Genomic DNA, 10,068 nt, shown 5'->3' on the forward strand with positions numbered 1-10,068 from the left:
CATTGAAAGAAGGCACCAGCTTTCTCCCTGTGGGGTTTTGCCCCACTGGCTATAAAGTCAGGGTAGGAATGACTCCAGGGCAGTGTGCAGCACTCCCTGTTTAACTTGCCAGTCTGCTGGCAGAGCTGGGTGCTGCCTTGCCCCTGCCTGACACAGTGTTCCCCAAAGACCTGAGCAATCTCTATTGCTGGGGCTTTCCTGCTGCCTTACACCACCCCACACTTCAAGCTGGGCATCCAGCCAGCTCCGGGGGGCTCCCGACTCACCCACATGCGACTACAGCAGTTTGCCCTTCTGAGGCCTGCTTGAGAGAAACACCTCACTTGGGGAACACGAGAGCCTAGGGAGCCCTAAAGAAAAGAAAAAAACCCACGAAACAAAGCACAACACAACCCAAACTCTCAATGACTGCAGTCCTGCAGGACTTTGATGGCCTTGAGGGGAGAGCCCTGGGTTGCTCAGTGCCGCTTGAAAGCGAGTGACACAGTGTGGGTGAGGCAATACAGTTCCTAGGCTGTCCTGGTGCCTCTTTCTCCTCTGCTGGGTGAGCAGAGGCAGTTTCCGGGCAGGCAGAGCCATAGCTGAGGGCACCTGCTCATGGAGATGTCACGGGATCAGTCAGCTTCACCAGGGGTAAGTCAGCCTGCAGAGATTGCCACCATCAGCCAGTATGGAGAGGGAGGGAGCTGGGATGGAGGAGACACTGCTCACGTCCCAGCTCTGGTCATATATGCAGGCAGGTGGGGAACCCGCCTGGGGAAACCCCTCGTATAGGGCAGCTGGACTCTGCGTGGGAAATAGCAATGCCTGACTCACGTCCCACAGCGTGCAGCAGGAGCTGCCCCAGGTGTGCAGGGAAAGCAGCAACAGACCCAGGGTGGCCTGTGGGGATGCAGAGTGATGGAGAGGGGAGAAGCAGAGGCCTGGCCGGAATTTTTTAACTGTCTCAAGCAAGAGATTGTACCCTCCTTACTGTGCCTACGCATGGCGCAACAAAATTCTGCTCACACAGCTCTGCTGCCAGTGCTGGGGCTGGCCATGGTTCCTTTCCATGCTGCGGGAGCACTGGTTTGCCATGGGAAGGGGACAACTGTTGCTTCAGCCAGGGGCAGTTTTGGCAGCCGGGACACTGCGTGTGTCTGATGACACAGTGCCAGCCGTGGGATTGGCAAAGGGCTGGGCTGGCCACTGGCTGGTCTTGGTTCCCAGCCCTGGCAGGGGCCATCTCGGTGTGGCCAGTGGTTCATCTCTTCTCCCAGCAGCGTGCTCAGTGCTGGCAGGTTGTCCTGGGCACCAGCACCTCCGAGACCGCAGCTGGACCCGTGTGTGGAGCAGCGAGAACTGATGCTGCCTGCAGTGCTGCATTAATCCATGCGCCGTGTTAGTCCCTTCACCGCTGCACAGGTCAGGGCTCTGGATACGGCCCGATCCTGCCAGCTGCTGCTGTGGCCATAAAGGACCAGGGATGACGTGGGGAGGAAGGTAGCCGGGGCACCACGGATGCCAGCATTTAGGTTGGGATGCTCCCTGTATCCCACCTGTGGTCAGGACCTCCGGGCAGCCCTAGCAGTGGGCAGGAGGATGCCAGAGCAGCAGCAAGGCCAGACTTTTTCTGGGGACACACCAAGTTGCAAAGCTGTCCCAGTGGCACGGGACAGCCCCGCTCCTCAGCAGGCACCATCAGAAATTTCAGGGCCAAAGGAGGTCTGCAGAGCGGTGTTGGTGAGTAATTTGGCCAAAAGAGCAGGTTTAACAGCTCTATTTGCAGACTAAATGTATTTTAGGTGCTTTTATAGCTGTCTCTTGTAGCATGCCTGCAGCCTGGGAGCGTTGAGCTAATTCCACAGGCAAAGGGAATTCAGCTGGTTTAAGGGACACCCCAGGAGGGGTTTGGGGAGGATGGGCAGTTTTTGGCACGGCAGAGACTCGTCCCCTGTGCTGCTCCCCAGCCTGACAGCGCTGGGGACATCGGACCACAGCTGGGGGGAGTGAATGTCCCCCAAAACCCCGTCCTGTTCAGCCTGTCGCGTCTGGGTGTTTCCACTAGATGGTGACAAAAGGCTGCGACGCCTGTCCCGAGTGGGAGCCCGCGGGGCTCCCGAAACACGGCTCGGTGGACATCCCGTCCTGCCTCCTGCATCTCTCTCAGGAGATCTCGGGACACGGAGGAGGGTCTGAGAGAAACCCCGCGTTTGGTACCCACCAGATATGAGCAGCAGCCAAGCGCAGTCGGGAGAGGAAAAGTTTTGCTTGTGGCTTGTCAGACATCTGCTGCCAGAAAACCATCAGAGGCCTCCAACTAAGCCCATGGGTGCCCAGAAAGGGAAAAACGAGGTAGGAAAGTCTGCAAATGCGGCCCTGAGTTCCCTAGCCCCAGCCTTGCTTCCCTGGCATCCCAGCTCACCTGCTGCGTGGTCCAAGCCTGGGCATGATATCACAAAGGTAACAGCAAAAAGAAAAATCCTAGGTCTAGGGGCTGCTTAAAACCTCTTGAGCATCCGCATGTCCCACCAGCAAAGCCCCTTCCCCTGCCACCGGTGCTCACCCCTCACACTGCTCCCCTGCCCATTGCTTGCTGCCAGCCAGAGCCATCCCAGCAGGTACCGCAGAGTGGCTGACGGATGGCACCTCAGCAGGGCCAGCCACGTGGGACTTGTCCTCTCTCTTCCCAACCGCACAGCTCACTTCAAATGTCTGCTGGTGGAGAAAACTCTCTCCAGGACCTGATTAATGCAGGGCTTCAAATGAGACGAGTCTGTGTGTTATCCTAAGTATTTTCTTCATTACTCACCTGGCTGTGCTGAGAGGAGAGCCCTCGAGGATGATGAGCATGAAGTGGGCAGAGGGCTTGCTGTGACAAATAGCACTCAATTCGAGTGGCTGCATGCCAGCCCACATCCTGTGCCTTGAAATGGGCAGCTTGGGACACAGTGGGCCGCAGGGATGCGAGTCAGTGGTGCCTGGCAGAGTATGGGATTTCTTCTCTGGGCAGCATCCTTCCTTAAGGTGGGATGCTGCAGGGATTGGCATGGGAGCCAGACACAACCTTTGCCACTCCAGCCGATGGTGGATGATAACCCAGCACATCCCTCCTGGATGAGGCTGTGCCATTTCCTGGGGTTCCTGACAAGTCCTGGTGACTCACCTGAGGAGTTTCGTATGTGCAGCGTTTAGTCACCTCATGACCTCCGAGTATTCCTCAAAGCGATCATTCTTGGTGCTCTGCAGAGAAAAAGGGCTTTTCTGTTTCCAGAGGAAGCGAATTCCCCCAAGATGTCCCCCAGGATGTCCCCCAAGATTCCCCCCAGCCCGGTTCCTCTCCCTAACTACCCTTGCCTGGAGCTGGCAGCAGGACCTTGCCACTTGCCTGTGAGCCCCCAGCAAGCCCACGCAGCCACCCAGAGCCTCCAGGCCAGGCAGGACTCCCCTCCGCCTCTGCTCAGCAGGAGAAACAGGAACGGCCCTGGAAAAAATGGTGTGAGGAACAGAAGTGGGACTGAAACAAAGAGAACTTGCATTAGGTGTGAGATAAAGAAGAGAAAAGAGGCTAGGGAGACGTGGAGCAATTTGGGTGGCAAGAGTGGAGCTTGGGAGCACCCTCCACTCTCCATCAGGACGGAGAAAGTCAGTGAGATGGGAACAGGGAGGGTGTTTAGAAGGAATACATGTAAATGCCTTTACAACTCACAGGGAAGTCAACCTGGGGAGAAGTTACCCAGGCCAGCAGCCAGCACACGTCATCACCCCACACAATTGCACATCTTCCTGCGCTGCCCTGCGGTGCTTGGGAAGGCTCGGCAGGACTTTTGTGGAGACAGCCCAGAGGGGGAAGCTCCTCTTTCCACAAGGCATTTCTGTGCATCCTATTCATGTCCCAGGGCCGGGGCAACAGGGAACGGGATCCAGGCAAGTGCCAGGTCCCCGGCTATGACTGTTGAGAGATTCAAGTAGAGCATTTGCAAACTGCTGGTGGCTCAGCACATCTGCCCCTCAGCACAGCCCCGCGGTGCAGTGACCCGGGGCTTTGCCTCAGCTCGCTCACATTTTACCTGCTGGAAGCTCCCTCTGCTCACAGGCATGTGCTGGGCCACTTCCATTTCGCAGCAGCTCCTGGGCGTGGGGCCAGCGGAAGGCAGACGCTCTGCCTGGAACAAACCCAAACCGGGGGAATTTTTTTCCTTTTTTTCTTCCTTCTCAAACAAAAAAACTGAATCTTTGTTGAGTCCAAACTGGAAAAGCAGGAGTCTCCCTCTGGTCCTTCTCATTTTTCTGTTTCTATCCAAGCGAGGGGATGAGCTCAGCCTTGCCTTTGGGAGCCGCACGTGCCCACCCCTCAGTGAGTGGCACTGCGAACCCAGGGCTTCCCCGTGTCCTTACCTCTAAAACCAGGACAGAGTTAAATGCAACAAGGGAGAGCAGACCTACAGTGTGCTGCTGCTCTCGGGACCCCCCTTGCAGCCCTCAGGCACACACACACACACACACGTGTCCCCAATACAACGTGTCCCAGCCTCTGCCAGGGCAGCCGGCAGGTCCCCGCCATCAGAGCCAAGTCAAAACTGCCCTCGGAATCAGGAATTGGTACCAGTGTGAAGTGTGCGGCGTGGCTTCTTTGTCTTAGTGGGAAATGGTCTGACGTTCCCCCTGGGAGCTGCCGCGTGTTGTCCCAGCAAAAGTTGCCCACTGCACCCCATCCACAAGGTTTGCAAAGTTCCTGCCCCAACTTGCCAGCACAAGTGACCCGCCACCCTGTGGGCTTTCCTGGTTGCATCAGGAGGTTCAGCCACAAGCTGATCTTTTTGGAAAGGGTCACTTTCCACTTGGCTGTACCTGCAGAGCTCAAGCAACCTGGGCTGGCTGCTTGTGCCTCGTCCCAGCAGCACATCGGGCTGCTTCACGTACCATCCTTCACCATGGAAATTCCCACTGGCAAGGTGCAAGTTAAAACCACTGCTTTCAGATTTCCTATGACCGTGGTTAAAAATAAGACTCAGAGCAATAACTTTCCCATTGTCGGTGTTGTCAGACCCGAAACCGGGTCCTGAACGACCCAGTGGTGTCTCATTAAGCCGAGCGAAGTGTGTGATCATGATGTCTGCATCCTGGGAGGGAGGTGAGAGTGTGGTTTCTTGCAGAAAACTCCTCTCCTTCCCATTCCTTACAACCCATCAGCTCATCTCCCCGCGCACGGAACAGCAGAGGAAGCTTAAAGCTGACTGAAAATTACCCTGCGTCTCTCCTGCTCAGTTTTAATTGTAGAGCAAAGAAAGAAGCCCATTGATTCATCCCGCTGGGTAATTAAATGCTTAACGCTATTGACTATAAAGCCATTATGGTTCAGCAGCCCAACACTAATGCATTAATAATTGCGGGTATCATGGCAAGGAAGGGGCACGAGCTGCTCCCCAGGCACACGATACTTACGTGGGATGGAAGCTCACAGTGAAAAGCCTTGGGTCCTGAATTGGTGCCGTGACAGCCTGCGGGGCGAGAGCTTCTCCTGGGGAGCTTGTGGCCAGGGAAGGACCATGGAAGGGGCTGGTAGCCCCTACCCCAGGGAAGCCTCCCCAGCCATGCAGTGGATGGGTGGTGGGGATGGGGGTCTGGGCTCTGAGCACCAGCAGTGCCCCCAGCACAGCTCTGGGATGTTGTCAGCCATGGGATCAGGAAGATAAATTTGAGCAGAGCAACCCTTTTATAACCCACAGCACAAGCATGAGCAGGGTCTGCCCACCTCCTGCCAGGCTTTGTATTTCCAATAATTAGCTGGCTGCTTTGGTATATTTATCGTGCAGGTGACATGGAGCACAGGGCAGAGCCTGCACACATCAAAGCGTGGCTAAGTAGGTGCTGCTCCAAGCTGGAGAGGGCAATTTACCCACCGGGAAAGGCAACGTTGACCCTTGGAGCACGGTGTGCTGGTGGGTACCGTGCACTCCTGGAGAGGTCTCACCCAGCAAAGGATGGAGATTGTGATGGTGGCTGCCCAGCATCCCCCCAGCAGGGGCTTTCAGAGCCCGGCATGTGGCAGGAGTCTCATGCCCCACGTCCAGGCAGGCTGGATAAGGTCCATTTATAGAAGGTGGAGGGAGGATGGACCCACAGCAGCATGGGGAGAGGGGGCACTCCTCAAGGCCATCCTCCGCTAAGTTTTTTCCAGCCTCCTCATGAGCGAGGCATCGCCTCTGCAACCATGGCACACTGGGTTAGCCCAGCAGCTCACCTGCAGCCACTTCGAGGGACAGAGCAGACATGGCCCAAAAAGCCACCAGAGGCACGATTTCCATCCAAACTCTCAAATCCATGTCAGCCACCCCCTGCCCGGGGATAAGGGGAGATGGCACAGCTCTTCCTGGCCTCCAGCATGAAAACCAAAAGCACTTTGAATTTCCTCTGATCAAATACAAGGGCAGATCATGCTGTCAAACCCTTATTTGATTTGTTTCTCTGGTGGCTCTGCACCATTTGCCTTCATTACTTCCTCTGCCCCACGCCATAGTCCAATAATGTAGCACCTGTCCAATAAAAGGTCCATTAATATAATTTAGAAGCAGTTGGCACTTTCTGCCTCACCCAGGAGAATGGGCTCCCTGGGTACCCTGTTGCTTGGAAAAAGAGAGGTTTTTTTACGGTTATTCTGAGTGGGATAAGTAACTCGTGTTTATTGCCTGATTTAGCTTCGTGAAGATTAATTTCTCCCAAATATTTGATTCACGGCTTGAAATCCAGCCTCTTCAAGTGTATTTCTTTGAAAAAATCTTGAAAACAAAATAAGGCTGGAAAGAAAGAGAAGGGAAGATGCTTTCCTACAGCCCCCAGGAACAAGGAAGATGGTGCCTCCAGCTCTTTGGGAACGGCCAAAGGGGGACATTGCGTCAGGGAAGGATGAGCGCCTGGCACTCCCCGTCTCCCTCCTCACCAGGTAAGGCAGCCCTGACTCAGTGAGCTGCCACATTTCCTTTAGAAAATCCTTTCTGAGATTGAGGTTAGCTTAAACACATAGCTATGTCAGTAGGTATGTGAGTATAAAAGCCTCACTAAGGGTCTGTTGGGACATTAGGAGCAAAACGTGTTTCCTGAGGATGCTGTGAGGGCAAGGGAAGCACATTGCTGTCGCTAGGTCTCCGCACCCCTTTGCTTTGAGGCTTCGGGTCGTGCCCATGCAGCAACAGGCAGAGGTCAGGGTCTGTGCCATGGAGCGGTGCTCGCTCTGCACCCTGTTTCAAGAGCAGAATGAATCATCACTGCTACAAGTGCCAACCCAGCAGCTTCCTGGCCACGAGCCTTGGAGCCTCATGCCTAAACCTGCTGAAATCTGCTGGGGCTCCTGCAAGGCAGGTGGCATCACCCTGCACCTTTCGGCTAAGGAGCACCCAAACCGGTCCTACACCTGCATCCTCGCCCTGGCTCAGGGCGTCACTCCCGGGGAGACTGAGCTCCTCTGCATCAGGTGCTTCCCACCACAGGGCCAGTATCACCCAGACCCTGAACACAATAAAACACCCCCAGCTGATGAGCCACAGCCTGGGAGCAGGGAAAACCCACCTGCTAAAGGAGATCGTGCAGTGGCTTGTAGCAAAGTGCCGAGCTGTTTTCTGAAAGAAAAAAAAAAAATCCTAAATCCTTCTCGTGGTGGATGAGATTTTTTTGCAGAGCAGCCTCTCAGATGAGGGAAAATCAGACCAGAGATCCGTCTTGAAGATGCCAGCAAGTGCCTTCAGCCCCATCACACCCGCAAGTGCCCCAGCTGCTGAAAATAGTTTTTCTGGGACGACTGTGAATTTGCACCCACTGGTGCTGCAGCACAGGAGAGGACCCGTCCGCACCGGCAAGGAGGGGACGTGGCTGACACAAGCCCCTTGGCAGAGCAGGGCTGCGGGGGGACTGCGTCTCCCTGTAGCTTGCGCTTGGAGATGCTCAGGCTCCCTCCGGGTGCTGAATTCAAAAGATACCAGATTGCTTCACTTGGTCTTTCCTGGTTTTTTTTTTTTTTTAAATCATTCTCCCAATTCACAGCTTGAGTGCAGTCAGGCTTTGTGACCCAAATTATAAGTGGGACAGAAAAGCCCCTGGATGGGGCTGGAGATCACAAATCAGATTCTAAAAGGTTTTGGGGGAAAACCATGAGCCATGCACAGGGTGTCTCACCACTGACCTCAGTCTCTCTCAACTCACATGTGTAGAATATAGTTGTACAAGTGTCGTCCAAAAGTGCTGTTCAGTCCTGGATCTGTTACGCTGGGTGGATGTTAAAATTTTGGGGCAAGGAAGCAGGTCAGGAGCTAGGAAGAGCAGCAAGCAGACACAGAGACCTCTCGAAGGCTGGTGCTCCCCGGAAAGGAGGAGATGCTCACAGATACGACCCATCAGACCAATCTCAGCTCCAAGGATGTGTGGTTTCCTACTGCAACTTCTGGAATAGGGTTAAACTCCGTTAAGTCTCCCGGTTACATCTGCACAGGGAGGAGCAGCAAACCCACACAAATCCTCTTTCCAGGAGGAAAAAACTTTTAAATGCTTCAATTGCCACGCCTATCCACCCTGACTGGGTGCAAACGGGTGCTTTTCAGTCCCATTATCACCAATGTTTTCTTACTTCTAGCTTTTTGCTGCTGTATATTTAATTCAGCCATCCACCGCACAGTCAGTAGAATTCACTCTCTCTATCTCCTTTCTTCCCGGCAGAGGGCTAAAGAAGTCCTCACCCAGCAGACGATCCTTTTGCACAGCACTTGCGGCTGTTGTGTTTCTGGCTCTTGCCAGATGGACTCACCGCCTGCGAGCCGGGATTGCCGCAGAAAAATAGAAAAGAAACCCAGCTCAAACCATTTGCTTTTCCATCTGTGCGAGGCGATTGTTTGAATCAGCCCCAGCAGAGAGGGTTGGAGCTGGGACCAGGATGAGTTTGGACAACTGAAGAGCTGGAGAGACACATGGATCTTCCTTTAACCAGAGCAGAAATCACTCGAAAATACCAGGAGGAGCAAAGAGCTCTTAGTCAGAAGGGCCCAGACCATGGTGCGAATACAAGGCAGTAACTGGGAAAAGGCAGCTTGAGCCTGGGATTGGTAATGGGCTCCTGGGATGAGTGAGGGGCTGTAGGTGTGGGAGAGCAGGGCAGGCAGCAGCAGTACCCTCCCCTGCTCGTCATTAATACAGCAGTGAGCCTTGATGGGTCTCCTAAATTATAATAACTTTCTTGTCATTAACCTGATTTCTTTCTGGTGACAGCAGCAGTGAATTGGTCCCAGCTGTTCTGAGCATGGGATGAGAAATTAAAAGGAATTAAACCAAGCCAGGTGCTGGAGGGGTTGGTCTCCAGCAGAGGGGGTGCTCTGGGTTAGTGATAGCCCAAGGGCTGTGGTAATGGGGGCAGTGGGAGACGCCAGGAAGGGAGCAGTTGGTTCAGAGCTTATGTTTCTTCCCACAAGCAGGACATGAAAAGTTGGTACCGGCCATGGGGGCGGGGGGGTGGGGGGCACGCATGTGCTGGGGCCGCTGCCAAGGGAGAGGACACGTGGAGACTGATGAGTTGTGGGATCTGGCCCCGCCAAGAGAGAGAGGCAACCTGTAGGGATGTGTTTTGGGGCTGAAAGTTGCCTGAAAGCAACTTGGACCAACAAGCCAAAAGCCTGCCCTGAGGAAAGCAGGACCTTGTCCACCACTTGCCATAAACCTGCAGCCCCCGAGGGATTTCCCCCTCCCAGGAGCTGGGACTGGGATGGAGGTGAAGGAGGGCAGTGCATCTTTCCAAGCCCATGCAGGCAGGTGTCAGGAAGCGAAGGGTTTTTATCAGCCACCCCTGCAGCAGTCAGGCACAGGAGCTGAGAAAAAACAGATTTATTTCTGTGTTTTTATTTTCTGCTGCCTGTTGGCAGGGTGTGGAGAGGGGCTTGCCTGGGGAAGCTGCTCCATGGGTGCCTGTGTCCTCCCCTCCAGGCAGCCCCAGGCTGATTCTTGTGTGAAATACAGCTTTTGGCCTGGCTTTTAGCCTGAGGGCCAGCAGGGACCATCCTGAACACGATGCGAGCTTTGGTGGTGGGAGGGGGTGTCTCATGCTTGGTCTCA

This window comes from Chlamydotis macqueenii, chromosome 9 (genome assembly GCF_036417535.1).
Source record: "Chlamydotis macqueenii isolate bChlMac1 chromosome 9, bChlMac1.mat, whole genome shotgun sequence".
Lineage (NCBI taxonomy): Eukaryota > Metazoa > Chordata > Aves > Otidiformes > Otididae > Chlamydotis > Chlamydotis macqueenii.